Genomic DNA, 23,064 nt, shown 5'->3' on the forward strand with positions numbered 1-23,064 from the left:
AGCCATTCTGGGAAAAATCCAATGTCGTGGCTGATGCTTTGAGTCAAAAAGAGAGGACTGAACCTCGTAGGTTTAGGGCCTTAAATATGACCATTCGAACAAACCTCGCAAGGCAGATTCTTGCAGCTCACCAAGAAGCCTTGAAAGAGGAGAATTTTTTAACAGGAAGGTCCGAGGCTTGATTAAACAGTTAGAGGTACGAATTGATGGTACTCGGTATTTTGCGGGACGCCTTTGGATTCCGAAGTTTGGTGATCTGCGACAACTTTTTCTAGAGGAGGCTCATAAGTCTAGGTACTCTCTTCACCCTGGTTCAGGAAAGATGTATCATGATCTTAAGGAGCTGTATTGGTGGCCTAATTTGAAGGCTGATGTGGCTACATATGTGACTAAGTGTTTGCCCTGTGCTAAGGTTAAAGCTGAACATCGGAAACCGTCAGTTGGGAGCAACCTGAAATTCCCGAATGGAGGTGGGAAGGTGTTATGATGGATTTTATTACGAAGTTACCGAGGGTTGTGGGTGGTTATGACACCATTTGGGTGATTGTTGACCGACTCACAAAGTCAGCTCATTTCTTGCCTATTAGGGAAACGGACTTGATGGAGAAACTTACTCGTTTGTATTTGAAGGAGATTGCTCCCAGACATGGTGTTCCTGTATGTCACGACCCGAAAAATTTCGACTAATTTTAAACCAAACTCTCGATATGAATTAATATTCTTGACACGATAAGCAAAGTCCGTTAGGTTGAGTCTCAAGAATTTTAAACTATTTCATAGATTCAATTGATATTCGACCAATCCCGACGATTCACGAACAATTACTTATAAATAAATATGTATATGTATATATATATATATATATATATATATATATATATATATATATATATATATATATATGTATATGATAATTTGAAATAAAATACGATTTAATTATTAGAATTAAAGATGTAAAATATTATATGAAATAATAAAATTGTTAATAAAATGAGTCTATATATAATGTATATTAAATGAAATTATTAAATGATTGTAACCCTCGTTGATCAATCGATTATTATTTAGATAAACTTAATTCCAACTTAAGTGATTTAAAAAAAAAAAAAGATAAATGATGATGTAGCGTGAGGGTACAAAATAGTATTATTTTTACTAGGAAATACTACAAAATATGACACAAGTTTTATTAATTTACGGATGGGATATACCTAAACTTTGCTACAACACTATAGGCAGTGTACCTAATCGTAGAGTAATGTACTTTTTAGTAAGTCCGGTTCGTTCCACAGGGAGCTGGTGATACTTACTATATTTTTAACAACTATATTTATACAAAATATATATAATTATATAAGTAGTAATATTATTATAAAAGGGGGTTTTTTACCGTTTAATGACCGGTTTGTCGATTTTATATTTTTAAGCGTAAAAATAAATGACAAAAATTAAAGTGCGTAAAATAAATTGCGATAAATAAAATGACAGAAAATAAAATGACAGAAAATAAAAGTGCGATGAAAAATACAATAAAACAATTATGCTTATTTAAACTTCCGTAACCATGATGTTTGACTTTTTGATTTTAATTAATTGTCCAATGGGTTAATTGTCCTTTGTCCTGGATTATTTGAAACCTATGTGGTTTTTGTCCAAAATAGTTCACCGGTCATAATTATAAAATGCTCGGCAAATTATCCTTATTCCCGAAGTCAAATAATCCAACTAATTAGGGATCCGAACTGTAACAAGGTCTTAATACTTTGTTTAATGATTACACCAGGTTAACGACTGCGTGTAATCCAAGGTTTTAATTCTTTGTTAACAATTACACCAAGTGTCCTTAAATGTAATCCACCCATGTTTTATTGGTCCATGAATATTAATTTATCCACTTGGCCGTAGTGAATAATAAATTACCCAACCCAAATAATTAATTAAATGATTGTAAAGGATGTCGTATAAACGTCACTAAATAGGACATCCATAACCATTTTATTATTATTTAGATTAATTAATTTGAAGATAGGTTCGACAGGCTCCCATGAGTTGTCGCTCAATTTTAGACAATACCCCCCATCTATTAATTGTCCATGGTCCAAAGTCCACAGGTGTCGGTCTTTTGTCCATACCCTAATTATGGTAAAAAAAATCCAATTACCCCATCTTAATATTTAGCCTAACATCACGATTACTTCAATTTAAATAAGCATAATAATGACTTAGCTACTAGACATTAATTTAAAAAGGAAGAACATAGCTTACAGTGGTGATTAATCGCGTAGCGTTACACGGACAGAGTTCCTACTTTAAAACTCGTAAAACATTTCTTACAATAACCCAATTATTATTAATCTTAAATTAAACTTAATATTATAAATATAAATATAAATTACATAAGAAAGAAATAAGATTGGAAAAAGGTGTATCTAAATCATCGATTTAGATGGCCTTTTATAGGCAAATGATAAATTGAAATTTTCACTTGTGACCCCTGAACTATGCTCAATTAACAACTTTTTATTATTTAATATTATTCTTATTATGAATTATTTAAATATTATATTATATTCTTGTGCATAGTTGACTTGTACTTTCAGCTCCGTTGCGTCGAGCGTTGAAAGTTGGCTCGGGTACCGGTTCCGGATTTTCGAACGTCCTTTCGTATAATTTAATATCTTGTACTTTGCGTTTTGTAACTTGTACTCTTGTCATTTTTAGACGTTTCTCATCAATAAATTGAACCACTTTAATTGTATCTTGTACTTTTTAGCTTTTCGGACCTTTGTGTCTTCAATTCGTCGAATCTGCCTTTTGTCTTCGCACTTATTTAATATAAACGAATATTACTTGAAAATAGAACAATTGCAACTAAAATCTTGTCTTTCTTGAGGGATAATGCTATGAAATATATGTTCCTTTTTAGCCTTATCAATATCCCCACACTTGAGCGTTGCTTGTCCTCAAGCAATACAGTCTTGAAATAAGGTAATACAAATCACACGAATCACTTCTTTATTCTTCACACTTTGTACATCAGTGATTTTGATAGAGCGGTATAAACAATGATAGTAACGATAGAACCATGGTTGAAGGTGGTTGTGCCATCCACAGTTGCCTCGGGTTCAGGTCAACGACACTTGCAATCAAATAGCCGATTTACTTTCGGTTTCCAAAGCAAAGTGCACATTTGAAAGGCGGTTTATAGTCCCACATGACTATAAAAATGTAGATCCTTAAGGAAATTGGATCTTTATGAAAACATTTGATCTTTTGAAAATTCAATCTAGATTTTACCCTAGATAAGTTTTCTGATTTGAACCACCATTCGTTGTTGCAAAATATATTTGTGGATCAATATTTTGGCTAAAAACTTTTAGGTTCGTGTAATCCACTGCTATCCCTGTATCGGAAAGCACACATCCAGTTTACTTGTTCCGTATATTACCTTTCGGTAAACTACCGTCCGGTTGTAAAGGAAAGCGATGAACAAGAAACTGTTAAGGCAATGTCCCATGACATGCAGATGATTATGGTCTTTTGACGTGTCGGATGCTAGTACTATCCTTGGTAGGAGCAATAGTAAAGATCATCCTATGATTTTTCGGTCTGGCACAAGGTCCTGTCTCCGACCATGCTATGCAACCACCGTTCTTACGGTTGACACCCGATTTGGTTCAGGTGACCTAATGAATTCCAGGTGAATTCCTAGGATTTTATGTTCAATGGTGATGAACGCATTGAAAATGGGTTTTCAGAAAACCAATCGGTTTGTATTTTTGATCAAAATATTTTCTCGTTCAAGCTCGAGTTTAGATATCATTGAATTCCATGAGTTTGAATTCTCAATCTTTAAGGTCAATATCAAGGATTGAGTAATATCAGGCTTAAATGCTGATTTTTAATCTTTAAGGAGATTATCCTTTCTGGGGATCTGATTCATTAGTCTTATCAAGCTAATTTTCACGGTGCCTCCCCATTGTACGAGATAAATCCTTCTCATGGTTAGGATAAATCTGACCACCTGGCGACCCTGTTTGATGCTGAGGTCCGTGGATTTCCTGCTGATTTTAGAGATGACTTTTCTAGATTTTTCGTCAACCTACAACTGTTCTGGACGACAACTTCTTAACCTAAATCAAGAAGCGCGTGTCTTTTTCGGAAGACTTTACTTCCTTTTAATGATGGAATTGATTCATCGTGTAGATCCATCTCTTCTTTCAAAAGTATTACAATAAATCGGGTAAAACAGTTAATTTAGTCCAAAACAAAAGCACCTGCAATAAACTTTACACAAACATGTGATAGATAGTTTTTAATTGAATAACTTGGTATATTCTCCCCACACTTAGTTTCTTTCTTTGCCTTTTTATTCTCCTTTATTCCATTTTAAATGAATTCAAGCGTTTTGGGTTGTTTCTCAATTTATGTCCTTTTTGAGGTAACAATAATTTCGGTATTAACACCTAGTTTTCATCGTTCATAAATATATATAAACATGATTTTGATTTCATTTAGTTGAAAATTTTTCAAATTTTCGCAAAATTTGGCAAATAAACCAAGTGTAAACCCGAGAGAATTTATAACCCTTCCCCACACTTAAAATCATGCAATGCCCTCATTTGCATGAAATCAGACTCTAATTATAAATTCATGAGGGTGATTAGTATAGAAAAGTTATTGGAAATACCGAGTTTGCAAACATGTTGTTTTATATCACATTTGATATTTTGCGTCTTGTCGTCAAAATTAGAAGCTTTTGCTGAACTTAATGACATTCTTTGAAAGTGCGCTGTTTTACCCTGTTTTGTACATAACATAAAATACAAACATATATATACATATTTTTAAAGTTTGATATATTATCCCACGTTTAAAAATTTATAAAATATAATATATATATATATTTTTTTTGCATACTTTAGATCAATAAAATTAAAAAAATAATGATAACAAAATTTATCGCCCCGTCCTTGGGTAAAGCAATTTCGGTTCAACGACCTAGTCTTCAACTCACGACGAATTTTAGAAATCAATTTTTTAAACTTAATGAAATAAAGTAAATTTTGTTTTTAAAATCACACAAAACTTAAATTTAAAAGGCATATTAATTAAAACCTAAAAAATAAAAATTCAGAATGGTGGGAGAAAACTAGTTCTTTAGTGTCTGCTAGCGGAAAAGACCAATCGGATTCCATTCTCGGAACTACACGAGAACAGAACAATTAACTCTAGACAGCATTTTCTTTTTAGAACATTTAAATCTCCCCACACTTAGGTAGCTGTGGTGTCGAAATTGTGATTAACTTCATCGTCAATTTCTCTTGGTCCATTATCAACTTGCATATCCGTGACTTTTTCTTTAAGCCATTGGTCGGATTCCTGTGTAATATCCACAATTTCAACTAGTTTCTCCTTTTCTTTAGGTGATAGATTGGATACTAACCGGTTACATAACTTAAAGTTCCCCTTGGTTCTAGCATCGCGAATCCGTTTAATAAGTTTCTTCATTGAACTATTAATAACGGGGTCATTTAATTTCGTATCAACAACGAGGTTCTTTGTTATCAGGTCATCATTAGGTGTTACTTCATTTTCCCCACACTTAGGCGTTTTATTATTGCTAAGCACTACCGTTGGAGTTGGTAAAACAACATGGTTCTTACCAATCGTTTTTGCTGGTTCAACGGTTTTGGTTGGTGGAGATTTAGACTTTCGAATCATAAAGGTGATCGATTTTTCATCATTACTAAGTGTCATTCTACCATTTCTTACATCAAATAACGCCCCGGTGGACGCTAAGAATGGTCGACCTAAAATTAGAGGAATGTTTGGGTCCTCTTCTATGTCAATGACAATGAATTCGACTAGAAAGGTTAAATTACCTACTTGAATGGGTAGGTTGTTAGCAATTCCAACTGGGTGCTTAATGGTTTGATCAAGGAGTCGAACACTCATATCCGTTGGACTTAACTTACCTACACCTAATCTCTTATATAAGGAAAGAGGCATAACACTCACACTTGCACCTAAATCTGCCAGTGCATCATACATGACACAATCACTAAGTAGACAAGGAACAATAAATTCACCCGGATCACCTACCCTAGGTGGAGGTTTTGGTGGAACTGTATTCACCGGGTTTACTTCTACAGCTTTTGTTTCTTGTACTTTCTTATTCTTTTTCTTCTTCTTCTTTCCAGAGGTATCACAATCTTTATTACCTATTACTTGCTCATACTCAACTCCTTTTCTTGGAAACGGGATGGGTGGTTTGTATGGTGCCACCACTGGCTTTACATACTCGGGTGGTGGTGGTGTTGTAACTTCTTCATTATTACTCATATCTAAAACCTCCCCAACTTCTGGAGCTGGTTTTTCAGAATTCGTGGACACCATATTAACATTCTCATTCCGAGGATTTACTTCAGTATCACTCGGTAGCTTTCCTTGTTCCCTCTCACTCATCATGCTAGCAAGAGTACCTACGTGTTTTTCTAGATTCAAAATGGAAGCTTGTTGAGTTCTTAATGACTGATCAAACCTCTTGTTCGTTTGGGTTTGAGACGTAATAAATTGTGTTTGAGATTCCATTAGCTTTGCCATCATTTCTTCTAGATTTGGCTTTTTCTCTTCGGTTTGATGTGGCGGTTTATACAAGCTAGGTCTTTGTTGATTGAAAGTGTTGTTTTGAGTTGGTTGGTTATTCGGACCTTGTTGGTTGTACGAGTTGTTGTTGGGTCCATTTGGATTGTAAAGAATGTTTTGATTTCGATTAAAGTTTAGCTTTGGCGGTTGATAATTATTCTGATAATTATTTTCCGGCCTTTGGTTCATATAGGAAACATTCTCTCGTTGTTCCATCGTTAGTTCAATGTGACAATCTTTCAATAAGTGTGGTCCACCGCATTGCTCACAACTAATTCGTATTGCGTGAATATCTTTATTCATCTTTTCCATTCGTCTTTCGAAAGCATCTATTTTTGCGGAAACGGAATCAAAGTCATGGCTAGAATCGGCTCTAGCCGCTTTAGATGATCGAAAGATATCTTTTTCTTGATGCCACTCATGAGAGTGGGAAGCAGTGTTATCAATAATTTTGTAAGCTTCAGTTGCGGTTTTCTTCATAATGGAACCACCAGCTGTTATGTCGATGTCTTTTCTTGTAGCAACGTTGACACCTTGGTAGAATATTTGTACTATTTGATAAGTGTCTAAACCGTGTTGAGGACATCCTCTCAACATCCTTCCGAATCTTGTCCACGCCTCATATAATGTTTCATTTGGCTTTTGTGTGAACGTAACAATTTCTCCTTGAAGTCTCACGGCTTTAGATGCCGGAAAGAATCTTTGAAGAAATTTTTCAACTAAGACATCCCATGTGTCAATCGCCCCTTCAGGTAACGATTCTAACCAATCTTTGGCTTCTCCCTTTAAAGTCCAGGGAAACAACATGAGATATATCTGTTCATCCTCCACTTCTCGGATTTTGAATAGTGTACAGATCCTATTAAAGGTACGAAGATGTTCGTTGGGATCTTCTTTTGGCGTACCACTATATTGGTACTGATTAGTTACCATATGTAGAATTTGTCCTTTGATTTCATAATCTGGAGCATTAACTTCTGGCTTAATAATGGCGTGACCTTGGCCCGTGCGTTTAGCTCTCATTCGATCTTCCATACTTAGAGGTTCCGTTACTTCCATAATTGAATTCGTTGAATACGAATCACTAGAGGACTCTGATTTAACGGTTTGTGGTTCAGGATCTTGGAATTGTCCTTGAATATCCTCCAGTTTCTTAGTTGTGAAATCGGGTTCAAAAGATGGATTGTCGGAAATTTGAATTGGAGTATTTGTTCGACTGGATGATGATTCTAAAGAAAAATCAACGGCGACAATATTTGCTAAATGTCTTGATCGAGTTACAGGTGGTGAACGTATGAAAGGTGGTGAACGTTTTGCTCGGTGCATTCACAGAATATCCTAGTAGTTATAAAAAAAATAAGAAAAACTTATATAAGTTGTCCAATTAATAGACTTTTCTGATTTTGCCCACGTTTCGAATAGCGAAAAGATGTAGCAGGTAGCCAGGACCCTTTAAATCGGAAGCCCACAACTAGCCACTAACAAATCCAACTATTACTACGAACCAGAAAAATGTCAACGTCTATTAACTTAACCGCTTAAATAATTTTTCTTTCCGTTTGAGAATTAGATAAGAAATAGAGAAAATTCTAAGTCCTAAAAACTAGAGCGTCGAGAAATAAGAAAGAAATAGATTGCGCGTCGAAAAATGTCGAAAAATAGGCGTCGAAAAATAAAAATAAGAAAGTAGCGCGAAAAACGGCGTCGCAAAATTCTAAAGCACCTAAATCTTAGTATAAGGAATAAGCACTTAAGGGATTTTACGGCAAACCTAAAAATTCTAGAAATAAAAATAACTATGCAAAACTAAACTTAATACTAAAAATTTTAACTATAGTCTAAAAATCTAAAGGTAATAAAACTTAAAAAAAAAAATTATTATTTATTATTTTAAAAATTTTTTTTTTTTAAAATTTTTTTTTTTTAAAAAAAACCAATTTTTTTTTTACAAATTTTTTTTTTTTTTTTTAAAAAACGAATTTTTTTTACAAATTAATAATTTTTTTATAATTATTATTTTTTTTCAAAATTTTTTTTTTAATTCATTTACTATTCATGAATAGTAAATGAAAAGAAATTAATTAATTTACTATTCACATGAAAGCGACATGATAGAAATTATTAATTACAAGTTACATAATATACCCCTGAAGTATTTAATAAATACGACTTTTTAAAACTTTACGTATCAAATTTTGATTCTAAAATATTATTATATTATTATATTCTATTTCAATATTATTATATTATTATATTCTATTTCAATATTATTATATTATTATATTTTATTTCAATATTATTATAATTAAAAATATAGCGTTTTAGCGCTCCCCGGCAGCGGCGCCAAAAACTTGATGATGTAGCGTGAGGGTACAAAATAGTATTATTTTTACTAGGAAATACTACAAAATATGACACAAGTTTTATTAATTTACGGATGGGATATACCTAAACCTTGCTACAACACTATAGGCAGTGTACCTAATCGTAGAGTAGTGTAGTTTTTAGTAAGTCCGGTTCGTTCCACAGGGAGCTGGTGATACTTACTATATTTTTAACAACTATATTTATACAAAATATATATAATTATATAAGTAGTAATATTATTATAAAAGGGGGTTTTTTACCGTTTAATGACCGGTTTGTCGATTTTATATTTTTAAGCGTAAAAATAAATGACAAAAATTAAAGTGCGTAAAATAAATTGCGATAAATAAAATGACAGAAAATAAAATGACAGAAAATAAAAGTGCGATGAAAAATACAATAAAACAATTATGCTTATTTAAACTTCCGTAACCATGATGTTTGACTTTTTGATTTTAATTAATTGTCCAATGGGTTAATTGTCCTTTGTCCTGGATTATTTGAAACCTATGTGGTTTTTGTCCAAAATAGTTCACCGGTCATAATTATAAAATGCTCGGCAAATTATCCTTATTCCCGAAGTCAAATAATCCAACTAATTAGGGATCCGAACTGTAACAAGGTCTTAATACTTTGTTTAATGATTACACCAGGTTAACGACTGCGTGTAATCCAAGGTTTTAATTCTTTGTTAACAATTACACCAAGTGTCCTTAAATGTAATCCACCCCTGTTTTATTGGTCCATGAATATTAATTTATCCACTTGGCCGTAGTGAATAATAAATTACCCAACCCAAATAATTAATTAAATGATTGTAAAGGATGTCGTATAAACGTCACTAAATAGGACATCCATAACCATTTTATTATTATTTAGATTAATTAATTTGAAGATAGGTTCGACAGGCTCCCATGAGTTGTCGCTCAATTTTAGACAATACCCCCCATCTATTAATTGTTCATGGTCCAAAGTCCACAGGTGTCGGTCTTTTGTCCATACCCTAATTATGGTAAAAAAAATCCAATTACCCCATCTTAATATTTAGCCTAATATCACGATTACTTCAATTTAAATAAGCATAATAATGACTTAGCTACTAGACATTAATTTAAAAAGGAAGAACATAGCTTACAGTGGTGATTAATCGCGTAGTGTTACACGGACAGAGTTCCTACTTTAAAACCCGTAAAACATTTCTTACAATAACCCAATTATTATTAATCTTAAATTAAACTTAATATTATAAATATAAATATAAATTACATAAGAAAGAAATAAGATTGGAAAAAGGTGTATCTAAATCATCGATTTAGATGGCCTTTTATAGGCAAATGATAAATTGAAATTTTCACTTATGACCCCTGAACTATGCTCAATTAACAACTTTTTATTATTTAATATTATTCTTATTATGAATTATTTAAATATTATATTATATTCTTATGCATAGTTGACTTGTACTTTCAGCTCCGTTGCGTCGAGCGTTGAAAGTTGGCTCGGGTACCGGTTCCGGATTTTCGAACGTCCTTTCGTATAATTTAATATCTTGTACTTTGCGTTTTGTAACTTGTACTCTTGTCATTTTTAGACGTTTCTCATCAATAAATTGAACCACTTTAATTGTATCTTGTACTTTTTAGCTTTTCGGACCTTTGTGTCTTCAATTCGTCGAATCTGCCTTTTGTCTTCGCACTTATTTAATATAAACGAATATTACTTGAAAATAGAACAATTGCAACTAAAATCTTGTCTTTCTTGAGGGATAATGCTATGAAATATATGTTCCTTTTTAGCCTTATCAATAAACGATGATCCATAATTAAGATATATAAAATTTGGGATCATTAAAAATATTTTTTTACTTTGAGGAGTTGAGTTTTAGTACTCCGTGTATATATTACTTGGAATCAAAAATAAATTATAGACGAACCTTTTTGATCAGGTTTTAAACAGGTAATGACTGAAATAATTTAATATGCTTAATTTAGAAATTTGGGATTTTTAGGAACACTTTTTTTTACTAACTGTTTAGCAATGGACACGTTACATTTTCCGTAAAAACTGTCGGTACCTTAAAGACAAAGGATATTCACGTGAATTTTAATAGGTTGCTGTGTAGTTGTTGAAAATCATAACAAGATAACAAGTATCACCTTATCACTTTATATATATAATATACATATACCTATAGATAGGCATATATACACTAACACAACACCATAAATTCTTGCTCCTCTTCTTGCTTGAGAACACCCACTTCCTCTTATCTTCTCTCCTTTTCTGTTTTAAGAAACTATCCATCAATTCCATTCTCTATTCTATAAATATACATATTGCATTATACATAAAAATCGTTTCCACTATCAAATTAATTGGTTGCTTCCCTCTCATCTTCAAATTGTGAGCCGTCTTCATCTCTCACGAACCACCGACACCTTGAGTTAATCAACCATCACGACCTTAGTTCATCATCACCCATCACCTTCATCATAAACAACCGTTATCACCATCGAATACCATTCAAATACAAACCCCCATAGACCACCTTGTGCAACGATAAACCACCCAACGAAAACCCACTTGAACTGAAACCCATCTCAATCGCCACCTTGAGTCACCATGAAGACACCACCAAGGGTGGTATTCGACTCCTGTTTTAGCACGCAATCAATCACCACCTAGAACTTACCATATTCACCACCTTTTGTTTATGTTTCTGTCTTCGAAGGTAACCACCACCACCTTTTATATTTCTTGTTTACCATAAAAACCCATTATCCTAAACCACATACCACCAACTACATACTAATTCGAATTACTATAGTTGTCTTCGATTTTACTTCAATCATTCTCATCTTACAAGAAACAAGCATCATTGTTATTTACTTGTTTCCTATTACTTCTGTTTCTATTAAATCAATAATCGATGATGATGATAACGAATGCTGAGAATGATAAAAACAGTCACGATGATGAACTGCAGTTGCTATATATTTGTTTACATTCAGCTTTGAACCTCGCAAAATAAAAACATCATCATATTCACTGCTATCGTTTCCTGTCTTGCTGTTTCTATTTCAACCATCGAAAACCTTCATCTATTATTAATACATGATATTATTTTGGCTACAATGAAGAGAAATATAGGTATGAAAAGATGATTATTATTGATTTAAATTACAAGTGGATATTTGTGGTCATGGCCGACAACACACACAACACCATTTGATTTAGATAAGGCAATTACATCATAACTAGTGGCCACGTTTGTTTTATTTTATCAATGGAAACTAGTGACAAAATTTAGTGGGTTCCAGTTCACAAATTTTTGATTAAAACCAAATCCTTAAACTATTGACTAATGGGGCCGTGATATTATGCTATGAACTAGACTGGCCGTAAACTTTGAATTTATTTTCCTTGGGTCGATACAATGAGAACTCAATGGGCCGAATATATAATTCTAATGTTGGGCCGAAGACTTGTGGTTATTGGTGGACCGAAATTCACTTTTTCTGTTGGGTTGTATGCCCCTTGTGTAGTTGGGCCGGAACCTATTTTATGATTTTCTAAGTAGGCCGAGAAGTGTAATGAAGTTGATAATGATATTATCACAGCATAAATGATGATGATCATAATTGGAACGAGAAGGTGATGATTATATTGATGTTATGATGAAGAGGATATAGCGATATTATGAAGATCGTAAAGATACATGATCATGATATATTATGATAAGTGGAAGATAGTTTTATGATGATTAGGAAATTGATGATGTAGTAGGATGATGGTAATAAGAATGATGATGAATCCTGTGAAAACGAAAATGAAGTTAATAATGATTTAAGAGTAGAATCGTGATGAGCAGAATGGGATCATGATGATAACAAGGTACTTAACCGAGATGTTTAAAGAAGATGATGATTAGATTAGGATTAGGAAAAGATAATGATATTGATTATGTAGAATGATGACGATAATGATATAAACGATGACAATGGAAAATTTAGATGATTTTGCTTGTGTTCATGATGAAGAAAGGGATGGAATAAGGGAACGGGTTAAAATATTTAGTTTGGGTATTAAGTCAGATATGAAGTAACGACGGAGTGGTTAGGTTATTTACGGGTTAGCGGGACGTCGCGGGTTCAAACCCGGACTTGAGCATTTTCTTAAGGGCTACTCCTTTGAGGTAGTAAAACTATTATTATTATTATTATTATTGTTATTATTATTATTATTATTATTATTATTATTATTATTATTATTATTATTATTATTATTATTATTATCATTATTATTAAAAGTATCATTATAATTAAAATTATCAAAATTATTATTTTTATTAAAACTATCATTATCATTATTATTATTCTTAATAGAATTATCAATATTATTATCATTATTACTATTATTATGATTAGCATTATTATTTATTAACATCTATATTAATATAATAACAAAATATTATTATTATTATTTTCATATTAACAATATTATTATAACAAATAAATATTTCCTAAATAAGAATACCTTTATTACAAATTAAATATATAAGATATATAAATTAAGAATAAATTTATCCGACTACAATTATATGTGTTAATATATATATATAAATGATATAGGTTCGTGAATCCGAGGTCAAACCTACACTTGTTAAATGATGTCATATGTATTTTTACTACAAAATACAGTATGGTGAGTTTCATTTGCTCCCTTTTTAATTGTTTTTACAATATATATTTTTGGGCTGAGAATACATGCGCTGCTTTTATAAATGTTTATGAAATAGACACAAGTACTTAAAATACATTCTACGTTGAGTTGTACCACTGGCATATTTCCCTGTAGCTTGGTAACTACTAATTACATGGGCTAGTGTAAACGCGAATCCTGTTGATAGATCTATCGAGCCTGACAACCCCAACCGGACTGGACGACCAGTATTCAACGGTTGCACAGTACTTCGTTTCAGTGACTACACTTGGTATAGTGTAGTGAGATTTCATAATAAAGGGAATATGCGATGTTGATTAATAGTTAAGTATGGTTACCAAGTGCTCAACCACTTAGAATGCTTTACATACACTTGCGAGTGTATTATATTTATAAATATGAAATCTTGTGGTCTATTAAAATAATGGAAATGATTGTTATGATAAACCTATGAACTCACCAACCTTTTGGTTGACACTTTTAAGCATGTTTATTCTCAGGTACAATTTAAGTCTTCCGCTGTGCATTTGCTCATTTTAAGGACATTACTTGGAGTCGATCATCGCAATGGGACCAAATGTTGATGACTTCATCCAGGTGGATAAGGACGGGTCTTTACAGGTGGTATCAGAGCGTTGGTCCTAGCGAACCAGGTCTTGCATTAGTGTGTCTAACTGATAGTTGTTAGGATGCATTAGCGAGTCTGGACTTCGACCTTAGCTGCATATTATACGTATTGTTTATCATTCCTAGTGGAAAATTACCTGCTTATTATTCCTAAGTCTAGACACGACTTCCTGCTCTTAATTGATAGATAGTGTACAGATAAAATCATATCTTAGCGTATCTGTTACTGTAGACTTTATCAGACACGTTTCCTTAAATCACTTCGTAATCTACGTGATCTTCTGTACTATGTATAGGTATTCTATGTAATTAGAATATCATCCGTTATCCAAAAATCATTTCATATCGAAAAATCCTTTATTCAATCGTACGCAATGGAACTCACAATTAGTTCAAGTCCCTCGGATTCCGATATGGAGTCCCACTCCAGCTCCGAAAGCAGCGTCACCAGAATGAATCAATCAATCAGCCATCCCCAATTCATCTGATGAGTTCGTAGTCGACTAAATCAATGGAGACGAGAAGAAGGCGATCCTTTCCATCAACCAAATTTCCCTCTCGGCGAAGAACCTGAAGCACTTACCGGTGAACCTATCCGAAACACCATTTTTAGCCTCATCTCCAGGGTAGCTCGTCACGATTATCTTCTATCCAAAATTCTAAACCTTATTCATCCACTCGTCCGAACCGACAATCATCCCGGAATAATAGAAGAAGTCAACGAACTTCGCGCTCGAGTGGTATCTTTGAAAAATATGGTGCAAAACCTACCAGCTTCAACAACATCACCGGCACCAACCACACCACCAACATCGACACCAGTACCACCAACAACCCAAGTTTCCATATCACATGCCTCAACATCTCATTCTGTACCTCGAGCATAATCATCGTTCTACGTTTCGTTCTATCTACCTTATCTTCGTTCTACATATCGTTCTACATCGAATATCTTCGCTCGACATGGCGATTATGTAATTTCTAAAGTTTTAGAGATTATGTAATCTAGTATTAACGATAAATCAAATGAGTTTAATATCTTGTTGACTCATTAAATCCATGATTACATCTGAAGAAAATACATATGTATGTATATTTTCATAAAGATTGTAATTAAAAATTCTTCTGTACAAACTGTTAATGGTGAAAATATTTTAACGGGTAGGTAATAACCGAGGAATATTTAGATTTCACATTAATAAGTTACTTTGTACATTCTTCGAATCTGAATCAACAGTCATTTACTCTCCTACCTGCAATCATCGATATACGTATCTGTTCACCACAGAATAACCATATTCATTCAATTTCATAATTAGATTTTGACCTATCAGAATCCAACAAGTGGCATAATGAAGAAAACATTGGACAAAAATAAAATTTGTTAGAAACAAACAATTTAATTATGAGAAGAATTTTGTTAAGAATCCACGCTAACTGTTCCTGGCTAACTGTTCCTAGCTAACTGGTTACATTTTATTTATCGCAATTTACATTCTCGCAATTTAATTTATCGTTATTTAATTTCTGTATTTATTTTACGCACTTTAAATAACGGGACACGTATACAAGGTTTCGACATATCATATTGACCCATCTATATATCTATCTTGGAACAACCATAGACACTCTATATGCAAATGACGGAGTTAGCTATACAGGGTTGAGGTTGATTCCAAAATATATATATATAGTTTGAGTTGTGATCAATACTGAGACCGGTACACGGGTCACGATACGTATTAATTAATTCGAATGTTATATATTAAACTATATATGAACTATTGGACTATTGGACTATTGGACTACTAACTTTGGACAATTAAAATGAATTAAAATATCGATTATAACATATGAAACTAAACAATTCTTCAAGTTTGCCACTTGATTTCATCTTCAATCTCATTTGTATCTTGATAAATACCATCTGCGTTCAAACCTTTCATGATTTTTGAAAACATCTCAATCGAGAGGTTGAACCAATCGCACTTCATCTACGGAAGAAAAGATTTATGCATATAGTTATGCACCTGAAAAACTCTCGAACCCAAAGTCATAGTTTAACACATACCGCGTCGAATTCTTTATCATTTATTAGCAAAAACAACCTTACGATTATTTTTCAAAGTAGCCAGTTTTGTCACAGCTCCAGCAAGTTAACTTCGACTTCTCAGTAAAACTAGCCTTATTCTAACCTCGATAGACACATTGCCCTTTTGCCATCGTTATTGGGGAACCTTTCATATTCTACCACATCAGCAGTAAAATTACCAACAACTCCATTACTCAATGGTTTAAGTCTTTCTGAAAAGCCATTATAATTGGTCGTTAAAAACGACCGTATACTCATCCGCACGTTGTAACAAGAATTGCTATAACAATTACTGAAGATCGGCAATCTGTATTTTGAAATCTCATAGCATTTCTACTTCAATAGTTATATAAACATATAACATCTATCCCCATGAATGACATACTTCGAATGTGAAGTTTCTGAAAAACACGCTGAACTGCGAACTAGTTCTCGAAATGCTGATGAAGCAGGAAAAAAAACTGTAAACGACTTTAACAGTCAAAAGTATGATGATAAAATATCGTGTGTTGGTAAAGCTCAGAAAAAGAGAAGGTTGGGGAAACTGGAACACGGATTGAGCAAGTATGAAGGAGACTGTGGACAAATCACAAGGACAAATACAAGGACCAAACCCTATATTCAAAGAATCCAGGTAATTCTGGATCCGATGAAATCTTTAGAGAATATCTTACTCCGTACTCATGTTAAATTCTTGCGGAATTTTTTTTTTCTTCATCAACCTTCAAACTTAGAAATTCCAAAATATCATCATAAATATCTTTGATATTTCTGAGGATATTTTCATAAATATTCTTGTTCGAAATTATCTACCTCTTCGTGTTTTCTGTATTCCATTATATTGGAAACTTCTGTAAAATCCAAGTATAAATTATGAATGAATTATGGAGAAGTGTAGGGAATTGAAGCATGAGTTAGTATAATATAATGACACTTGGCCAACGTGATTATATTACAGTAAGTCATGCTGAGTTTCTAATAAAATGTGATGATGATTCACAGTAGATTATACCATCATCATGTGTCATGTTACATAACTCTTTCATTCTATTTAAGCTCTAAGCATATCACGGAAATATTTTCTTTGATATTTCTGTTATTTCGTAATTCCAACGGTTTGTTAATAAATCGTGTTATTTTATTTTCTTGCTGATTAGAAGATTTCTTTAAATTCCTTGAATTCCGGAAATCCACCGTGACTACGTCAAAAGTTAATCTCTATCTTTTGTGATAGCTTCACTTATACTCTTCGCGTAATCGAATTGTTTTATCCATATCACTCAATGATGATAAAACTCTATTTATCAATTCATATTCGTCATGGAAACATTTTATGGTTAGCCATGACAACCTCACTCAAATTTCGGGGACGAAATTTCTTTAACGGGTAGGTACTGTCACGACCCGAAAAATTTCGACTAATTTTAAACCAAACTCTCGATATGAATTAATATTCTTGACACGATAAGCAAAGTCCGTTAGGTTGAGTCTCAAGAATTTTAAACTATTTCATAGATTCAATTGATATTCGACCAATCCCGACGATTCACGAACAATTACTTATAAATAAATATGTATATATATATATATGTGTGTGTGTGTGTGTGTGTGTGTGTGTGTGTGTATGATAATTTGAAATAAAATACGATTTAATTATTAGAATTAAAGATGTAAAATATTATATGAAATAATAAAATTGTTAATAAAATGAGTCTATATATATAATGTATATTAAATGAAATTATTAAGTGATTGTAACCCTCGTTCATCAATCGATTATTATTTAGATAAACTTAATTCCAACTTAAGTGATTTAAAAAAAAAAGATAAACGATGATCCATAATTAAGATATATAAAATTTGGGATCATTAAAAATATTTTTTTACTTTGAGGAGTTGAGTTTTAGTACTCCGTGTATATATTACTTGGAATTAAAAATAAATTATAGACGAACCTTTTTGATCAGGTTTTAAACAGGTAATGAGTGAAATAATTTAATATGCTTAATTTAGAAATTTGGGATTTTTAGGAACACTTTTATTTACTAACTGTTTAGCAATGGACACGTTACATTTTCCGTAAAAACTGTCGGTACCTTAAAGACAAAGGATATTCACGTGAATTTTAATAGGTTGCTGTGTAGTTGTTGAAAATCATAACAAGATAACAAGTATCACCTTATCACTTTATATATATATATATATATATATATATATATATATATATATATATATATATATATATATATATATATATATATAATATACATATACCTATAGATAGGCATATATACACTAACACAACATCATAAATTCTTGCTCCTCTTCTTGCTTAAGAACACCCACTTCCTCTTATCTTCTATCCTTTTCTGTTTTAAGAAACTATCCATCAATTCCATTCTCTATTCTATAAATATACATATTGCATTATACATAAAAATCGTTTCCAATATCAAATTAATTGGTTACTTCCCTCTCATCTTCAAATTGTGAGCCGTCTTCATCTCTCACGAACCACCGACACCTTGAGTTAATCAACCATCACGACCTTAGTTCATCATCACCCATCACCTTCATCATAAACAACCGTTATCACCATCGAATACCATTCAAATACAAACCCCTATAGACCACCTTGTACAATGATAAACCACCCAACGAAAACCCACTTGAACCGAAACCCATCTCAATTGCCACCTTGAGTCACCATGAAGACACCACCAAGGGTGGTATTCGACTCCTATTTTAGCACATAATCAATCACCACCTAGAACTTACCATATTCACCACCTTTTGTTTATGTTTCTGTCTTCGAAGGTAACCACCACCACCTTTTCTATTTCTTGTTTACCATAAAACCCATTATCCTAAACCACATACCACCAACTGCATACTAATTCGAATTACTATAGTTGTCTTCGATTTTACTTCAATCATTCTCATCTTACAAGAAACAAGCATCATTGTTATTTACTTCTTTCCTGTTACTTCTGTTTCTATTAAATCAATACTCGATGATGATTATAATGAATGCTGAGAATGATAAAAACAGTCACGATGATGAACTGCAGTTGCTATATATCTGTTTACATTCAGCTTTGAACCTCGCAAAATAAAAACATCATCATATTCGCTGCTATCGTTTCCTGTCTTGCTGTTTCTATTTCAACCATCGAAAACCTTCATCTATTATTAATACATGATATTATTTCGGCTACAATGAAGAGAAATATAGGTATGAAAAGATGATTATTATTGATTTAAATTACAAGTGGATATTTGTGGTCATGGCCGACAACACACACAACACCATTTGATTTAGATAAGGCAATTACATCATAACTAGTGGCCACGTTTGTTTTATTTTATCAATGGAAACTAGTGACAAAATTTAGTGGGTTCCAGTTCACAAATTTTTGATTAAAACCAAATCCTTAAACTATTGACTAATGGGGCTGTGATATTATGCTGTGAACTAGACTTGCCGTAAACATTGTATTTATTTTCCTTGGGTCGATACAATGAGAACTCAATGGGCCGAATATATAATTCTAATGTTGGGCCGAAGACTTGTGGTTATTGGTGGACCGAAATTCACTTTTTCTGTTGGGTTGTATGCCCCTTGTGTAGTTGGGCCGGAACCTATTTTATGATTTTCTAAGTAGGCCGAGAAGTGTAATGAAGTTGATAATGATATTATCACAGCATAAATGATGATGATCATAATTGGAACGAGAAGGTGATGATTATATTGATGTTATGATGAAGAGGATATAGCGATATTATGAAGATCGTAAAGATACATGATCATGATATATTATGATAAGTGGACGATAGTTTTATGATGATTAGGAAATTGATGATGTAGTAGGATGATGGTAATAAGAATGATGATGAATCCTGTGAAAACAAAAATGAAGTTAATAATGATTTAAGAGTAGAATCGTGATGAGCAGAATGGGATCATGATGATAACAAGGTACTTAACCTATATGTTTAAAGAAGATGATGATTAGATTAGGATTAGGAAAAGATAATGATATTGATTATGTAGAATGATGACGATAATGATATAAACGATGACAATGGAAAATTTAGATGATTTTGCTTGTGTTCATGATGAAGAAAGGGATGGAATAAGGGAACGGGTTAAAATATTTAGTTTGGGTATTAAATCAGATATGAAGTAACGACGAAGTGGTTAGGTTATTTACGGGTTAGCGGGACGTCGCGGGTTCAAACCCGGACTTGAGCATTTTCTTAAGGGCTACTCCTTTGAGGTAGTAAAACTATTATTATTATTATTATTATTATTATTATTATTATTATTGTTATTATTATTATTATTATTAATATTATTATTATTATTATCATTATTATTAAAAGTATCATTATAATTAAAATTATCAAAATTATTATTTTTATTAAAACTATCATTATCATTATTATTATTCTTAATAGAATTATCAATATTATTATCATTATTACTATTATTATGATTAGCATTATTATTTATTAACATCTATATTAATATAATAACCAAATATTATTATTATTATTTTCATATTAACAATATTATTATAACAAATAAATATTTCGTAAATAAGAATACCTTTATTACAAATTAAATATATAAGATATATAAATTAAGAATAAATTTATCCGACTACAATTATATGTGTTAATATATATATATATATATATATATATATATATATATATATATATATATATATATATATATATATATATATATATATATATATATATATAAATGATATAGGTTCGTGAATCCGAGGTCAAACCTACACTTGTTAAATGATGTCATATGTATTTTTACTACAAAATACAGTATGGTGAGTTTCATTTGCTCCCTTTTTAATTGTTTTTACAATATATATTTTTGGGCTGAGAATACATGCGCTGCTTTTATAAATGTTTACGAAATAGACACAAGTACTTAAAATACATTCTACGTTGAGTTGTACCACTGGCATATTTCCCTGTAGCTTGGTAACTACTAATTACATGGGCTAGTGTAAACGCGAATCCTGTTGATAGATCTATCGGGCCTGACAACCCCAACCGGACTGGACGACCAGTATTCAACGGTTACACAGTACTTCATTTCAGTGACTACACTTGGTACAGTGTAGTGAGATTTCATAATAAAGGGAATATGCGACGTTGATTAATAGTTAAGTATGGTTACCAAGTGCTCAACCACTTAGAATGCTTTACATACACTTGCGACTGTATTATGTTTATAAATATGAAATCTTGTGGTCTATTAAAATAATGGAAATGATTGTTATGATAAACCTATGAACTCATCAACCTTTTGGTTGACACTTTTAAGCATGTTTATTCTCAGGTACGATTTAAGTCTTCCGCTGTGCATTTGCTCATTTTAAGGACATTACTTGGAGTCGATCATCGCAATGGGACCAAATGTTGATGACTTCGTCCAGGTGGATAAGGACGGGTCTTTACACTGTATCTATTATTTCAGACCGAGACAGTCGATTTATATCGAGGTTTTGGCAATCCTTACAGGAGGCTTTGGGAACTAAGTTGGATATGAGCACCACTTATCACCCACAGTCGGATGGTCAGAGTGAAAGGACCATTCAAACGTTAGAAAACATGTTACGAGCGTGCGTCATTGATTTTGGTAATGGTTGGGATGGATAGTTTTCGCTAGCAAAATTTTCTTATAATAACAGCTATCATGCAAGTATTAAGGCCGCATCGTTTCAGGCTCTGTATGGTAGGAAGTGTAGGTTCGGGATGCTCAACTCACAGGCCCAGAAATTATTCATGAGACTACCGAGAAGATCGTACAGATTAAGGAAAGATTGAGAACCTCCAGAAGTCGGCAAAAGAGCTATGCCAATAATAGAAGGAACGATATTGAATTTCAGGTCGGTGATCGTGTTATGTTGAAGGTATCACCTTGGAAGGGCGTGATACGTTTTGGTAAAAGGGGAAAGTTGAATCCTCGTTTTGTTGGAACTTTGAGATTATTGAGAGAGTTGGACCCGTGGCTTATCGTTTGAAATTGCCACAAGAACTTAGTGCTGTTCACGATGTTTTTCATGTATCGAATTTAAAGAAGTGTTTGGCCGAGGCCAATGAAACAATTCCTCTTGATGAACTTCATGTTAATAAACAACTCCATTTTATTGAGGAACCTGTCGAGATTATGGATCAAGAGGTTAAGACACTCAAGCAAAGTAGAATTCCTATCATCCGAGTGAGATGGAATGCCAAACGCGGACCCGAGTTCACTTGGGAACGTGAAGATCAGATGAGGCAGAAGTACCCGCATTTATTCCCAGATGCTGAGTCAACCCCTGCACCTGCTTAAATTTCAGGACAAAATTTCCGTAACAGGAAGGTACTGTAACGACCCTACTTTTTCCGTTATCTTTTGCCATTATTTATCTAACGACCGTTAACTGTTACTCATGCCACGTCATTTCTATGACCTATATTATTATTTTTGTAATAATATTAATATATATATATATATATATATATATATATATATATATATATATATATATTTATATATTAATTATTATGTGTTATGTGAATATTTGTAT

The 23,064-nt window shown here is 32.6% G+C and overlaps 1 non-coding gene across 1 annotated transcript; it reads left to right on the top strand.

Moving 5' to 3' along the window:
- Positions 1-7,216: 7,216 nt before the first annotated feature.
- LOC139865145 (small nucleolar RNA R71) lies at positions 7,217-7,323 on the top strand. The gene has a single exon (XR_011764669.1). It is a non-coding gene; the product is annotated as a small nucleolar RNA R71 (small nucleolar RNA).
- The last annotated feature ends 15,741 nt before the right edge of the window (positions 7,324-23,064 follow it).

This window comes from Rutidosis leptorrhynchoides, chromosome 8 (assembly GCF_046630445.1).
Source record: "Rutidosis leptorrhynchoides isolate AG116_Rl617_1_P2 chromosome 8, CSIRO_AGI_Rlap_v1, whole genome shotgun sequence".
In the NCBI taxonomy this organism is placed as follows: domain Eukaryota; kingdom Viridiplantae; phylum Streptophyta; class Magnoliopsida; order Asterales; family Asteraceae; genus Rutidosis; species Rutidosis leptorrhynchoides.